We start from the raw sequence: 17,577 nt of genomic DNA on the forward strand, positions 1-17,577 counted from the left end.
ATAGGATACTATGTTTTGTGAAATGAGTGATTTTTACATTTCTGAATATCTAAAATCGGTTGCCAGTTTTGCACCGCTTTGAAATCTTATGTAGAACTGACTGAATGTTTGTACAGCTTTTTTGTACTGTTCTTCATTATACGTAACTGCATCATTTATGAAAAATTTGAGGTTAATATTGTCTGCTAGGTCATTTATATTCAACATAAAGAGCAAGGGTCCCAAATGAGTCTCTACAGAAACTTCATAAATAGACTTTCACAGTAGAGTTGGCATCCATCTTTAAGCATCTCCCAGTTTAGCTTCTCCAGCATCTATGTGGTGCTCTCCCATGGTTCAGATAAACCTGTGATTATTTGTGCTGCCCTTCTTTGTATACACTCAGTGACCTCCGTTCTGTTTGGTACAGGGCTCACACACTTCAACAAGCTTTTATAATGGGTGGAATGAGCATTGCATAAGTGATGTCCGTTGTTGGCTGATTAAATTTTCCCTACGTTCTGAAAATGAACTGAAGTCTTCTACCAGATTTACCTACAGTTAAGCCTCTGTAATCATTTTAGTCTTAAACCATAGATAATATAGACCACGCGTGGCATAATTATATTGAAACCAACATCTAAGTCACTTGATAGACGGCAAAAATCCAAATTTCTGTCATTGCTTGCAGGGTCTATAAATTTAGATCTAGATCAGTAGGCAATTTCTGGAATACTGTTCAGTTTATCCTAATTTTAGTCTTTTCAGTGAAGTTTCCTTTAGTACACTGGTGAAATGTTGTGCAGCATTTGGTTATACCAAAAGGTGTGTGAAATGTAGTAGAATTTCATTCCACAGGTAAAGATGTTTTAAAACCACAAAAAGATTTGTGAAGCTATTTTTTGATATTAAGTCAGTGAATTTACAGGCTGAAGCAAAGAAGTGGTAGTGTTATCAAGCAGATACAAATTGTTTTTTATTTGAGCATATTTATTTGCGTCTGAATGTTATGAATTGAATGATAGGGGTTGTTATATTGTAGAACTATCTTGTAAAAATATATGTGGAAATTTTTGAAGCATTAAGTGCAAGGTCTTTCTTTTTTTCTGTTCAGCTTCATAACTTGTTTTTACGTAATCCTAAAACTGGTTAATGTTTTCCTGCTGGTGAAACATGAAAGAATTTTGGGGCAATTGCTTTGAAAAGAGAGAATTCGAAGCCAAACAATTCCACAAAGCTATTCAGCAAACATTATTTCAAGATCCTTGTGAAGATATTTCCTTGAGTTGAAAGTTATAATGTAGGATCTGTGTTGTTCTTTAGATATAATAGAAATGAATGTAATTTCTTATAATAAAACATTTCACATTTATTGTTGAGGAACTGTCAGAAAAACTGAATGTTTCATACTGAACTGTTATTTTATCTTGTACTCCTGTGGAAGCAGTGGACTAAATGAGTCACAGTGCAACAATAACAGGAATTCACAGCAGAACTGTACTTTTATCAGTTGTAAAAAGAAAAGAACTGTCAAGATGATGTTTCTCACTGTTTGTTACCCCTTCATCTGGCCAAATGTAAAAGTCATTACCATAACATGGAGATTGAGAATTTTTGAGTTATTACAATAACTATACTACTATCAAATGATGGAAACTCCAGGTAGGAATATCAACAATGTAAGAAAAGACAGATTGCTACTTAATGTAAAGAAGATACATCGAGTTGCAGACAGGCACAATTAAAAGACTTGTGGTGAGTAATGGTATTATGGCAAAACAATAACATTTAACGTCACTTTATCATAATTATATAGTTTATTCACTTTGTGATCACAAAACGTAACAACACATAACAAAGCTAGACAACAAGTAAGTTCAAGGGTCATCATAAAGAGAGATCACATGGATCGATGTATCAAACCACCACAGAGCCACCCTGCCCCCCCCCCTCCCCCCTCTGCCCTGGGAGTGCTGAGCACGGTGTAGTAGGAGCAAAGGGAGAAGGGAATTGTATCAGGGAGACGATCAGGGAAGACACAACATAATTTTTCATCCATGTCAGTCGACTTGGGGGACAACCGGCACGGGAGAGCAGAATCTGAATAGGAGGGGAAGGGAGGGATTGTGGATGGTCACATAGAGTGACAATTGACAGTATGCCATCCTTATTGATAAAAGCTTGAAGGGAGCCATTGACAAAATCTTCAGGTAACGAATAGCTCGGGCAAGTGTGAGGTTAACATCCTTAGATTTACATACATGAGAAGGTGCACAAAAAACAAACAAATAGTCATTATGATGTTGCACTGAAATGTTGGCCACTGGGAATGCCGAGACATCAACAGCAAATGTGGTCATAGTTGAGTGCAGTGTTGGCAGTAAGAAGGGTATGGGAAGTTCATGACATGCTTGACTGTCACTCAGGGAGACATGATCACTAAAACTGGCTTCACTAAATGTAAAGTAGGGTGGGAGGGAAGTACCTGTTGAATACTTACTGGAAACCAGTTCACTTGTTGTGTTAATAGTTGGAGGAAGCTCTGAGGCCTTGTCGTTTGAGACATTTTCAGTGAGGACCTGTGCCAGTTTAACTCTATGTAGAGAGACTGTTTGTGTTGTGCTATGTAGAAGGATGTCACAGTGTTTGCAGCACAGTCAAGGACCCATTGATGTCCTGAATAGGGTGGAATAAGAGCCAGAAAAACAGTGTCATCTTGCAACATAATAAAGTCACAGTCTGCAAGTTCCTTGTGTAAAAACACAGGTGGGCAAGTATGTGCTCACAGTTGTGGTATGCACATACATCAGATATGAGAGCTATCTTGCTCAACTGAGGAGGCTAGCCTCTCTCTGTGAGTAGTAGTGGTGTCCTTGACAAATTCTGCTGGGGGTACCAGGGGTTCTCCGTAAAGGATCTCTGCCAGGGAGGCCTTTAAAACATCTTTATATGCCATTTGAATGCCTAGCAGTACCCACAGAAGGGCATCTGACCACAAGTCAGAGTGACACAGTAAAGCTGCCTTCAGTGTGCGGTGCCAGCAGTCCATTAACCTGTTGCTTTGGGGGTGGTAGGCTGTTGTAAAGAAACACTTGGCACCACATAGGTCACACAATCATTTGAAGAGTAGAGATTCGAATTGTCTGCCCTGATTTGTTGTGATGGATGCTGGGCAGCTGAAACTGGAGAGTCAGCAGGTAATGAACGCTCAAGCCACAGTATCCACCAAGATATCGTTCAAAGGAACCGCCTCTGCCCACCGTATCATGTGGGTAGTGGCTGACAAAATGTAATGGTGGCCGTTAGAAGGAGGTAGGGTGCTGACAAGGTACATATGAACATATTTGAAGTGCCCTTCGATATTTCAAAGTGTCTCAGGCAGGGACATGTACATCAACCGACTTTGGCATGTTGGCAAGATATGCAGGCTCATGCTCATTCATGGCAGTCTTTCTTGATGTGTGGCCAAATGAAACATACAGTTACTAGGCTTACTGTTGCTCTGATGCTCATATGAGCTAGACCATGCAGCGAAGAGGAAATGGCCTGTTGAAGGGGAAGGGGTATGAGTGGTCGTGGTATGTTATCGAGGTATCAGAAAGAATTGGTTATGTGATGTCATGGAAATGGCGTGGTTGAATGTGGAGAGAAGTGGAGTTGTTAGTAGCTCTACCTCAAGATCAGTAGTTTGTAGTCATGTGAGCTGTGTGGGATCAAACATGCTGGTAATAGTATTAATACATAACGTGTAGTCTGCTACGATGTTATCTGCACCTCTGATAAAACATATGTTTGTTGTATATTGGCTGATGAAATCCATATGCCTGAAATGACTTGGAGGCAGATCAGTAGCACGATTACACAGCACGTCAAACAGGGGATGGTGATCCGTGTAAACGGTGATGTCACTTGCCTCAATATCCTCTCAGAAACAGCAAATGACTTCATAAATAGCCAGTAGCTCCCTGTCAAATGCCGATCATTTACACTGAGAGGCAGATACTTTTTTTGAAAAGAAACATAGTTGTTGAGAGTCTTCGTGAATGAGTTTCTGCAGCATGGCACCGATCACAGTGTCACTAGTGTCAGTAGTGATTGAGATAGGCACATCGGCGCTGGGATGGGCTAGTGTGACTGCATTAGCTAGGACCATTTTTAGGTCACTGAAGGTGCGAGTCATGTCCTGGGTCCACATAAATATGCGATCGCCAGATGTATGTTTGCCTTGCAAGACGTCAGTTAGAGGAGACTGCAGGGAGGCGGCATGAGGCATGTGGCGCCTGAAAAAATTGATCATGCCCAAGAAGCGATGTAGGCCATGAAAAGTGACAGGTGGTGGTAAGATCAAAATGTGAGTGACACTTTTGGACATGGGGTATATGCCTTCAGAGTTCACTATGCGGCCCAGGAATGTAACTTCTGGCTGGCACAGCTGGGATTTGTCTTCGTTTATCTCCACACCATTATCTGAGAACACGTGGAGTACTTGAGAAAGATGTTGCTCATGTTCATCAGCAGAGGTGGAGAAAATTAAACTGTAATCAAGGTTGTTGTTGTTGTTGTTGTTGTCTTCAGTCCTGAGACTGGTTTGATGCAGCTCACCATGTACTCTATCCTGTGCAAGCTTCTTTATCTCCCAGTACCTACTACAGCCTACATCCTTCTGAATCTGGTTAGTGTATCCATCTCTTGGTCTCCCTCTATGATTTTTACCCTCCACGCTGCCCTCCAGTACTAAATTGGTGATCCCCTGATGCCTCAGAACATGTCCTAACAATCAATCCCTTCTTCTTGTCAAGTTGTGCCACAATTCTATTCAATACCTCATCATTAGTTATGTGATCTACCCATCTAATCTTCAGCATTCTTGTGTAGCACCACATTCTGAAAGCTTCTATTCTCTTCTTGTCTAAACTATTTATCGTCGATGTTTCACTTCCATACATGGCTACACCCCATACAAATACTCTGAGAAATGACTTCCTGACACTTAAATCAATACTCGATGTTAACAAATTTCTCTTCTTCAGAAACACTTTCCTTGCCATTGCCAGTCTACATTTTATATCCTCTCTACTTCAACCATCATCAGTTATTTTGTTCCCCAAATAGCAAAACTACTTTAAGTGTCTCATTTCCTAATCTAATTCCCTCAGCATCATGCGACTTAATTCGACTACATTCCATTATCCTCATTTTGCTTTTGTTGATATTCATCTTATACCCTCCTTTCAAGACACTGTCCATTCCATTAAACTGCTCTTCCAAGTCCTTTGCTGTCTCTGACAGAATTACAATGTCATTGGCAAACCTCAAAGTTTTTATTTCTTCTCCATGGATTTTAATACCTACTCCGAACTTTTCTTTTGTTTCCTTTACTGCTTGCTCAATATACAGATTGAATAGCATCGAGGAGAAGCTACAACCCTGCCTCACTCCCTTCCCAACCACTGCTTCCCTTTCATGTCCCTCAACTCTTATAACTGCCATCTGATTTCTGTACAAATTGTAAATAGCCTTTCGCTCCCTGTATTTTACCCCTGCCACCTTTAGAATTTGAAAGAGAGTATTCCAGTCAACATTGTCAAAAGCTTTCTCTAAGTCTACAAATGCTAGAAACATAGGTTTGCCTTTACTTAATCTTTCTTCTAAGATAAGTCGTAGGGTCAGTATTGCCTCATGTCTTCCAACATTTCTACGGAATCCAAACTGATCTTCCCCAAGGTCGGCTTCTATCAGTTTTTCCATTTGTCCGTAAAGAATTCACGTTAGTATTTTGCAGCTGTGACTTATGAAACTGATAGTTCGGTAATTTTCACATCTGTCAACACCTGCTCTCTTTGGGATTGGAATTATTATGTTCTTCTTGAAGTCTGAGGGAATTTCGCCTGTCTCATCTTGCTCACCAGGGGATAGAGTTTTGTCAGGACTGACTCTCCCAAGGCTGTCAGTAGTTCTAATGGAATGTTGTCTACTCCCGGGGCCTTGTTTCAACTCAGGTGTTTCAGTGCTCTGTCAAACTCTTCCGCAGTATCATATCTCCTATTTCATCTTCATCTACCTCCTGTTCCATTTCCACAATATTGTTCTCAAGAACATCGCCTCTGTGTAGACCCTCTATATACTCCTTCCACATTTCTACTTTCCCTTCTTTGCTTAGAACTGGGTTTCCATCTTAGCTCTTGATATTCATGCAAGTGATTCTCTTTTCTCCAAAGGTCTCTAATTTTTCTGTAGGCAGTATCTATCTTACCCCTCGTGAGATAAGCCTCTACATCCTTACATTTGTCCTCTAGCCATCCCTGCTTAGCCATTTTGCACTTCCTGTCGATCTCATTTTCGAGACGTTTGTATTCCTTTTTGCCTGCTTCACTTACTGCATTTTTGTATTTTCTCCTTTCATCAATTAAATTGAGTATCTCTTCTGATACCCAAGGATATCTACTAGCCCTCGTCTTTTTAACTACTTGATCCTCTGCTGCCTTCACTATTTCATTCCTCAAAGCTACCCATTCTTCTTCTACTGTATTTCTTTCCCCCATTCCTGTCACTTGTTCCCTTATGCTCTCCCTGAAACTCTGTACAACCTCTGGTTCTTTCAGTTTATCCAGGTCCCATCTCCTTAAATTCCCACCTTTTTTCAGTTTCTTCAGTTTTAATCTACAGTTTATAACCAATAGATTGTGGTCAGAGTCCACATTTGCCCCTGTAAATGTCTTACAATTTAAAATCTGGTTCCTAAATCTCTGTCTTACCATTATATAATCTATCTGAAACCTTTTGGTAATCAAGGTAAGCATAACAAAATGGGAACTGGTGAAATAATGAGTCTACAAAATGTTGCCATGTCTGAGCTGCTTTTTGAAGTCCCTAAGGCAAGCACAATATTAGAACAAGCCAAAGGGGGTTACAACAGCTGTGTTAGGAATGTCGTCTTTGTGCACTGGAACTGATGATATGCATTACGACAGTCAATGACACTAAAATGCCGATCACCATGTAATTGCAATGCAAAATCTTGAATGTGGGGGTTGGGGTAGTTGTCTAAAATGGTGCGGGCATTGAGTCTACGGTAGTATCTGCAAAGTCAGAAGGTTGAGTCCTTTTGGAGGTGAGATGAATAGGTGATGACCAATTACTGTCAGAAGGATGCACGATTCCTAGTTGTAAAAGTTCCTGAATGCATTCTTTTGTGGCGCAAAGTTTCTTAGCCGATAGACAGCATGCTTTTGCACAGACAGGGTCCTTCCATAGTATGTAGCCTATGACATATACCGTTCATGATAACTTTAATGGAGAACCTCACTGGATCTATATGAGCAGAAGGCATTTCAGAACAGGGAACATCACATGCAGCACTGTGAAGCTGAGAACTGACCTGTAGAACAGGTGGTGAAGGATGTGAAGATTCTTTGCCATCAGGTACTATGTTGGCAGCTGCAGGTGTGGAGTCCAGGCCAGCTGTTGTATGCGGTGCCAGTGCAGTGAGAGGGGCGTGGTCTGCATCAGCGGTGGGTGGGGTGGTGCGAGGGTGTGCGGGCTCGACGTGAGCATGCGGGACAGCATCGATCGTAGTGGTTGCATCGATCATTGGTTTTACAGCTATAGAGTGAGCATAGTCTGCCGATATGGAGGAGGCTGATTGCTCACCACAGTATGCAGCTGAACATAACACACTTGATTTCAATGGTTGCTTCACTACTCGAGCCATCTGGATCCTTCCCTCCATCACCAGCTTTTCTGAACTCGCAGATGGGAGTTATCCTTACAACACATTCCCTGCTCCCATAATTATCCTGGCCTCAACCTATGGTAAAATACTGTCCCCACACCCTCCACCCAATAGTTACCACCCGTGTGTCTTATCATCTCATCTTCCACCTTGTTTGTTTTCAGCCCTCTGCCAACACACTTGCCCAACTTTCTCCACTCCTCTCCCTTTCTTTGCTCCCTTTTTCCCCATCTCCCTGCCTCACATCACAGCTGCCTGATGCTTCACCTGTTGGCAGTCTACTCCTTGCACACTTCACCAGACAACATTCGTCTCTCGTCTCTCTCCGCACCCCGCACCTGTACACTAGTGTGTGTGTGTGTGTGTGTGTGTGTGTGTGTGTGTGTGTGTGTGTGCCTGTACACTTCTTTATGAAGTGAACAGCAATCTGTCCTTTACATAAAATTGTTATATTAAAAGATGAATGATTCTAATACGAAAAAAGCCAGTTGTTAAAATCAGTGCTTCATTTCAGCTATAAATGAGAAACCCGTAGCTTTCAGCTCTACTTCATTTAGTGTGTACTGACAAATATTGACTTTTTGTCCTCCATCATTTAAGATGTTGCCTCATATCTTTAACATAGCGGAGACAGAAGTGTGTATGGTCCATGTTATCAATGGTCTAAGGTTCAATTTCACACCCCTACAAACTGCTACACAAATCTACTTGCAGAAGTGTTGACTGATTCCAATTGTGTCTAATTATGAAATGCAAAAGTTTACATTTGTGGATGTTAAAGCAAGTTGCCAATCGTTGCACCACTTTGAAATCTTGTCAAGTTCATATTGAATATTTGTGCAGGTTTTTTTCAGACAGTACTTTATTACAGATAACTGCATTGTCTGCAAGACATCTGATTTACAGTTAATACTGTCTGCCAGTTCATTCACTTTTATTAAAAATAGCAAGGATCCCATCACACTTCCCTGGGGCTCATCTGAAGTTACTTCTACAGCTGTCAATGACTCTCAGTCTGAGATAACATATTGTGTCCTATCTATCATGAAATGCCAATAAAAGACAAATTTTATTTGATATTCCATATGATCATACTTTAACAAGTGTTGATGTAGTTCTGTAGCAAATCTTTTTTGGAAATCATGGAATATTGCACCTACCAAACTGCGTTTATCTATGGCTTTCAGGATGCATGTGAGAAAAGTATGAGGTGGATTTTGTGGGACCACTTTCTGGAATCCATGCTGGTTGACATGGAGTTCATTGTATGAGATAATACATTTGATTTCAGAATGTATTTGAAGATTTTACAAGGGTTGGCTGTCAAAGATACTGAATGGTGGTTACGTGGATCATTTCTGCTCACCTTCTTGCAAACAGGTGTCACCTGTGCTTTCTTCCAACTACTGGGCACACTTTTTTTATTTGAGGGATCTACAGTATATTATGGTTAAAAAGAGAAGCTAACTCATCCACAGGTTCCTTGTGTGTAAGACGTGGATAAAAGTCAAAAGTACAGATTTCATTCAGTTCAAGTGCAATACACTGGAAAGACTGACTGAACATTATGAAAGACTATTGTATAGACATGCTACTTATAATTGTAAAATAGCACTAACTTTAAAAGTTTCTATGCACATACTCTCCAGTGGAGTAGGAGTCGCCCAACAAAAAGTTATTTAAACTCACCACTTTAGCTGCATGACATTTTATATCCTCTGACAGGTTGTTAAATGCATGTGTTCCCATTTACCTGACCCCCTTTTGGAATTCATATTAGCTCCTTAAAGTTGTAGTGATTAGGAGTCAAACATGTAATTGAAATGTGGACCATCTTCGTCCCTGTGTGCAGATGATCTAGCAGCATCTTTGATTATGTTTTACCATTTTGTTTGGGTTATCTCTCTGGTTTTCTACCTGTTATTTGTTTCCTTATTTTTGTCTCTACTGTAGTAATAAAGTGTATAGCATTTACATCACTTTTATTCTGTTCAGTATCATAGTATCCACAAGCAGTGACTCCAGCCATGGCAGGTGTTAAGCAAACTGAGAGAAAAATCACTGAGCCTACTAACATGGACACTACACCTCCAAGACACTTATCAGGTGTCTCAGAAGACCTTCAGACTATTTTTCAAGAATCAACATGCTCCCTGCAACACTGGATCTAACCCAGCTAGAATCAGACGAGCACTTACATGAGTTGGTTTGAAATAATAATCAGTCTAGCTGAGTGGAACATTGACAAGTTGCCAGAAGTGTCTTCTGACATTAGTCAGTGCTCTGCTCATCATTTGTGCTCACCATCTTGAATTTTAATTCCATTCTTGAATTTTTCTTTTATTTCTGTCATTGATTCTTCAACATATGGACTGAACAGCAGGGGTGAGAGACTACATCCCTGTCTTATGCCCTTTTTAATCCATGTATTTCATTCTCTGTCTTCCACTCTTACTGTTCGCTCTTGGTTCTTGTACATATTGTATGTTCCCATCTTTCCCTATAGCTTACCCCTATTTTTCTCAGGATTTCGAACATCTCACATCAGTTTACACCGTAGAGTGCTTTTTCCATGTCACCAAATCCTATGAACATGTTTTGATGTTTCTTCAGTCTTGCTTTTATTATCAACTGCAACATCAGAACTGTCTCTCTGGTTTCTTTATCTTTCTTACAGCTAAACTGATCATCATCTAACTGACACTCAATTTTCAGTCCTCTGTATATTGCTCTTGTCAACAACTTGGATGCATAAGCTTTTGAGCTGATTGTGAAGTAATTCTCACACTTGTTGGCACTTACAGTCTTCTAAATTGCATGGATGATGTTTTTGCAAAAGTCCAACAAGAATAATCTTTTGTTGCCATTTCCTCCAATGGTTTAGAAATATGATGGAATGTTATCTGTATCTTGGGCCTTATTTTATTTGATTTTATGTCTTCCAAAGCTCTTCTAAATCCTGATTCTAATACTGGATCCCCTATGTCTTTCCATTGACTCCTGTCTCTAATTCTATCATATCATCAGGTAAGTCTTCCTCCTCATAGAGGTGCTTAGTGTACACTGTCCACCTACCCACTCTCTCCTCTGTGTTTAACAGTGGAACTCCCATTGCATTCCTAATGTTATTGCCCTCGCAGTTTGACTTTTCTATATACTGAGTAAGTCCTTTTGACAATCATTTCTTTTTCGATTTCTTCCCATTTTTTATGCAGCCATTTTGCCTTAGCTTCCTGCACTTCCTGTTTATTTCATTCCTATGGGACTTGTATGTCTGTATTTCCATGAACATTTTGGTACTTCCTTCTTTTGTCTGTCAACTGAAGTATTTCTTCTGTTATCCATGGTTTCTTCACAATCAACTTCCTTGTATCTTCATTTTTCTCTCCAACTTCTGTGACTGCCCTTTATAGAGATGTCCATTTATCTTCAACTGGACAGCCTATTGAACAATTCATTATAGCAGTATCTATTGCCTCAGAGAATTGCAAGCATTTCTCTTCATTCCTTAGTATTTCTATATCCCACTTCTTTGTCCATTAATTCTTCCATATTAATCTCTTAAACTTCAGCCTACTCTTCATCATTACCAAATTTTGATCTGAGTCTATATCTGATTCTGGGTATGCCTTAGATTCCAGTATCTGATTTCGGGATCTCTGCCTGACCATGATGTGAGATAACTGAAATCTCCCTATATTTCCCAGCCTATTCCAAGTATACCTCTTCCTCTTGTCAGTATTTAACAGAGTATTCACTATTTCAATCTGAAATTTATTGCAGAACTCAGTTAGTCTTTCTCCTACCTCATTCCTTGTCCCAAGCCAATATTCTCCCATAACCCTTTCCTCTACTCCTTCCCCTACAGTCACATTCCAATCCACCGTGACTATTAGATTTTCATCTCACTTTATGTACTGGATTACCCATTCAATATCCTGATATACTTTCTCTGTCTCTTCATCTTCTGCTTTTGAACTATTGTTGTTGGCGTTGGTTTGCTGTCAGTTCTGATGAGAACAACCCTGTCACTGTTCACAGTAACTCACTCTCTGCCCTACCTTACTGTTTATAGTGTATTGTAACCCCATTATACCATTTGCTGCTGCTGTTGATATTGCCCTGTACTTGTCTGACTGGAAGTCCTTGCCTTCTTTCCAGCATATCTAGACTGAACCTTAGCATTTCCCTTTTCAGGTTTTCTAACTTCCCTACCACATTCAAACTTCTGACAATCTGCACCCCAGCTCATACAACATTATCCTTTTATTGGTTATTCAGTCTTTATCTCATGGTCATGTCCCCCTTGGCAGTCCCCTCCCAGAGATCTGAATGAGGGACTAGTCCGGAATCTTTTGCTAATGGAGGGATCATCATGACATTTTTTAATTTACAGGCCCCATGTCCCATGGATACATATTGTGTGTCTTTAATGCAGTTCCTTCCATTCCCTTCTGCATTATCATGCTGTTGATCATTGCTGAGGATATGCAAGCCCACAAAAGGAGCAAGGTTTGCCTAAGCCAAATTAAATTAGGAGATGCAGAAGGGACTGATTGGGAGTAGCAACTTGACTCTGGTGAGGTTGTCCCCCCCCTCCCTCAAATAATACCTTAAGAGTGGAGGTTGATGTTACATTTATCTGTGGATTCCATGTGAGTCTGCAGGATTGTATGCACTTGCTCGTGTGGGTTTTTAATATTAAAGTTTTATAGTCTTTAACAGTGTCTTTTCTCTGTTGTAGAAGCATGCGGAATTGGTTGGCATTAGTGTGAGCATGTGGGGACAGGCAAGGTTTACCTCCTGCAGTCGTATGTATCTGTGGGCCCTTGTAGCCCATCAGTGCTGGAGAAACTTACCTTAAAGGATGCTTTAAGCCCATGCCGAGCTCCAGGACAGCTCCTTTCAGCTTACGAATGTATGTACTCGGTGATTGTTTGGTGTAGCCCACCCTGTAAAATGTAAATACTTGCCAGCAGCGCATTGCTGGTGTAAAGACTTTAGCCTCCTGCCAGTTGATATTCATGTGCACACCTGCAAAGACTTCATAAGGAGTCATGGGTCAAGCAAGAGGTTGGTTACAGGACACAGGGGGTGTTGATCTTAAGCTTGGCAGCAAGTGCTTTGGTGTCGCTGAGCTCACTTGGTGGATCACTGGGCCCATGTTGTCAAGCAGGCAGCAGTTCTGGAACAGGCTGAAGGTATGTCGAGTTGCTTGTGGATGGGCAAGTCACTGTGTTGCTGTCTTCTCAGGAGAGAAGTGACAAACTGCACCTGAGAACTCATGCATGGTACTTCCATTTGATTTTAGGGAACCTATTCATTTTCTGTGTTTGGGCTGAGGCTCCCTGGGTTACCGACTCAGACTACATTTATTTGTGGATTCCATGTGAATCTGCAGGTTTGCATGTACTCACTCACATGTGGTTTTAAAAAAGGGGGCAGGTGTGTCATGTGCACATGGTGCAATTATTAGAGCACTTATTTGTGTAGCTAAGGTAGCCATGTGGAGGTGTTCTCAGCAAATATTAAAATTGCATCATCTTTAACTGTGTCTTTTCTCTGTTGTAGAAGCATGTGAAACTGATTGGCATCAAGTGTGGGCATGATGCAAAGGTGTGAGGGAACAGGCAAGGTTTAATTCCTGAGACTGTACAAATCTGTGGACCCCTTGTATCTCTTTGGGGCTACAGAAACTTACTTTAAGGGTTCTTGAAGCTCTTGCCCGGCTCCAGGGTAACTTCTTTCAACTTATGTATGTATGTATGTATGTATTTATGTATCCAGTGATGGATGGGTACATCCCATTCTGTAAAATTTTCTGATATCCTTGAGTTTCCTGACATTGTACTTAATGCATTGTTAGTTAAATTTGTTTGGAAGACAGCGAGTTCCCTTTGGGTGACACTCATTAAAATTCATTACTTACTCACCCATGAATTACTTGTTTAACTTAACACTTAACCAATAGTAGCTTAACATATTTGGTACTTTCTACTCACTGTGGTCATTTTTCTTAAGATAGGGCAGTGCCCAATGACTTAGCTTGGTGTGGACTGGGTGTTGCTTATTATATATCAGATTAAGAAGTTTTAATTGTCAGATGGTTGTATGATTTTAAGAAGGCTAAAGTTCATTAATTGTGTGTGTTTTTCTGTATCAGTATATTTAACACTATAAAGAGTTTCACATAGGGGTAGTGCCTGAGGTCTGGGTTAAGTTCAAGTGGGAACTACACTCGCTCTGCTGACCAATTTCAAAGTTCATAGTATTTTGTTACTAGGGCTTCTGTGTGTGAGTAAATGTTAATTTTCCTATTCCGTGTCTGTTTTGGTATTCTTAACTGAGTAAATAACTTCGCAAGCAGGGGCAGTGCCCAAGGTCTGGGTTAAGCTCAACCAGCAGCTACACTCGCTCCGATGACCAATTTCATGGCTAACAATATTTTGCTAATAGGGCTTCTGCCCATGACTGAATGTTAATTTTGCTTATCCTTGTCTATTTCAGTATTCTTAACTGTGTAAATAATTTCACAAGAAGGGGCAGTGCCTGAGGTTTGGGTTAAGTTCAACTGGGAGCTGCACTTGCTCTGCTCACCAGTTCCAATGTTATTAGTATTTTGCTAGTAGGGCTTCTGCCCAAATATTAATTTTGTCTATCCATATCCATTTAGTATACTTAATTGTGTAAATAATTTTCCCAGAAGGAGCAGTGCCTGGGGTACATTCAATTGGGAGCTACACTGGCTCCATAGACCAATTTCAAAATTAATAGTATTTGCTAAAGTTTTTAAGTTTTAATAATGCTCTTTCATTAAGTTGTAACTAAGGTTTAGCTAAAGATTTTGGTTTGAAAGGATTTAAATACTGGAGTTTGTTAAAGAGTGTGTTAATGCAGTAACTCCAAATTTGCAAAATATTTTGCTGCATATTTGTAAACTGCCAATAATGTATTGAAGAGGCTTAAGGCTGGTGTATAAGAGTATCTCACTGGATTGTGTTGCATTCATGCCAATGTGTGCCTGTGTAAGATAAAAGAGCTGTTAAATAAACATTGTATTAAGGTGCTCAGGTGTTGTCCACTTCAAAACCATTGTGTTCAAATCTGACCTACTCTAAAGGTTGCCTTTAATTTCCTAGCCCTGTCCTGAAGGTTTCACTTATGGAAGAATGACGGCAGTGCATATAAAACAGTTAACTATGTACAACTTCCTCATCTGGTGTGACATTTCTCAGAATTTACCTTGACATTTCATACCTTTCCATTGTAGGAAACAGGTTTGTGACACAATTCTTGGCCTTCTACATTCTGGAGCCAACATGATATGGTAACAGACAAATATGTTTGGCTGGAAGCACAACACGATTGTCGTTTGTGGTTTGAAACCTTTTCATCTTGTCAGCTGATCTTTCAAGAACTGACCTGCCATTTTTCTCTTGTTGGCATAGACCTTATATGGCCACTACCCCTAGTGGAAGGATTTAAATATATTCTCACAGCTATTGACATGTCTGCCTGCTGGGTTGAAGCCACATCTGTTATGGACATTTATGCAGAGACAGTTGAACATGCAATTTTGACTGCATGAATTTCAGGGTTTGGATGCCCAACAGATGTAACAACAGACCCTGGTCAACAAAGTGAGTTCTTTTTGTTTAACAAACTAGCTGCTTCATGTGGGTTCATTCAATGAAATTCCACCAGGTACCATCCAGGAAACAATGGCATGGTGGAATGCTGGCATGGCATGCTCAAATAATAACGGTGATGTCACTGATGACAGTACCACCAAAGCAGAGTTATTAAACACAGTTTTCTGAAACTGCTTCACCAAAGAAGACAAAGTAAATACTCCTGAATTCCAATCAAAGGAAACATAAACGTAGATATCCTTGGTGTAACAAAGCAGCTTAAATCACTTAATAAATCCAAGGCCTCCGGTCCTGATTGTATACCAGTGAGGTTCCTTTCAGAGTATGCTGATACAATTCCTCCACATTTAGCAGTTATATAAACTGCTCGCTCACAAAGGGATCCATACCTAAATATTGGAAAATTGCTCAGGTTACACTAATACCCAAAAAGGGAAGTAGGAGTAATCCGCTGAATTACAGGTCCATATCACTATCATCAATTTGCAGTAGGGTTTTGGAACATATACTGTATTTACCTCTAAGAAAATGATTTATTTACACATAGTCAGCATGGATTCAGAAAATGTCATTCTTGCGAAACACAACTAGCTCTTTATACTCATGAAGTAATGAGTGCTATCAACAGGGGTTGTCAAATTGATTCCATATTTTTAGATTTCCAGAAGGCTTTCAACACCATTTCTCACAATCATCTTCTAACCAAACTATGGCATATCACCTTAGTTGTGCAACTGGATGCATGATTTCCTGTCAGAAAGGTCACAGTTCAATGTAATAGACAGAAAGCCATTGGGTAAAACAGAAGTAATATCCAGCATTCCCCAAGGAAGTGTTATAGGCCCTCTATTGTTCCTGATCTATATTAATGCCATAGGAGATAATCTGAGTAGCCCTCTTAAGATTGTTTGTAGATGATGTTGTCATTTACCATCTTGTAAAGTCATCAGATGACCAAAATGAATTGCAAAATGATTTAGATAAGATATCTGTTTGGTGCAAAAAGGGGCAATTGACCCTGAATAAAGAAAAGTGTGAAGTTATTCACGTGAGTACTAAAAAAAAAATCCACTAAATTTTGATTACATGATAAGTCACACAAATCTGAATGCTGTAAATTCAACTAAATACTTAGGGATTACAATTACAAATAACCTAAATTGGAATGATCACATAGATAATGTTGTGGGTAGAGCAAACCAAGGACTGCAATTCTTTGGCAGAACACTTAGAAGGTACAAGAAGTCTACTAAAGAGAGTGCTTACACCATGCTTGTTTGCCCTATTCTGGAGTAGTGCTGTGCGGTGTGGGATCTGCATCAGGTGGGACTGATAGAAGACACCGAAAAAGTACAAAGAAGGGCAGCTCACTTTCTATCATTATGAAATAGGAGAGATAGTGCCAAAGACATGATACATGAATTGGAGTGGCAATCATTAAAACAAAGACTTTTTCATTGCAACGGGATCTTCTCATGAAATTTCAATCACCAGTTTTCTCCTCCGACAGCGAAAACAATCTGTTTGTAGATGATGTTGTCCCATCTACATTGGGAGAAATGATCATCATGATAAAGTAAGAGAAATCAGGGCTCACACAGAAAAATTTAATTGCTCATTTTCCCCATGCACCATTCAAGAGTGCAGTGGTAGAGAGACAGCTTGAAGGTGGTTAATTGAACCCTCTTCCAGGCACTTTATTGTGAATAGCAGAGTAATCACATAGATGTAGATGTAAATGTAGAACTGTTGTTGTGTCACACAAGTTTTCCTGGTTGACTGCCTTGCCACTGGTGTTACTCAGGTTGTGAACTGTGTTTCAAAGTGACCTTGGCACTTCAGCAGCAGAAATGCAGTACAGTTAAACTGAGACTTCCATTGGATTTTCTCTCCATGCAACAAGAACATCCTGAAAGTGCTCAGTCATTGGTGTTCTAAATGAGGAACTTCACCTCAAATTTTGGACCTTCAAGGTGTTTCACTAAGTGAACCCACCCATTTTTGTCCATAAAGACTGCTCTCAGTGTAACCATGCCGTGCTTCACAAAGATGTCACAGAGCACCTGCGCAACTGCCTTAGATTAGTCTCTCTCCATTATTAGGAGATTCTCACACTATGATGCTCTTGGGTTATCGCTAAACACAGTGGCAACCTTTCATCAGCTGATGCCTGCCTCTAGACCTTCCACTGTTGACCAGGCCTTCACTCCACCA

This window comes from Schistocerca nitens, chromosome 7, assembly GCF_023898315.1.
Source record: "Schistocerca nitens isolate TAMUIC-IGC-003100 chromosome 7, iqSchNite1.1, whole genome shotgun sequence".
Lineage (NCBI taxonomy): Eukaryota > Metazoa > Arthropoda > Insecta > Orthoptera > Acrididae > Schistocerca > Schistocerca nitens.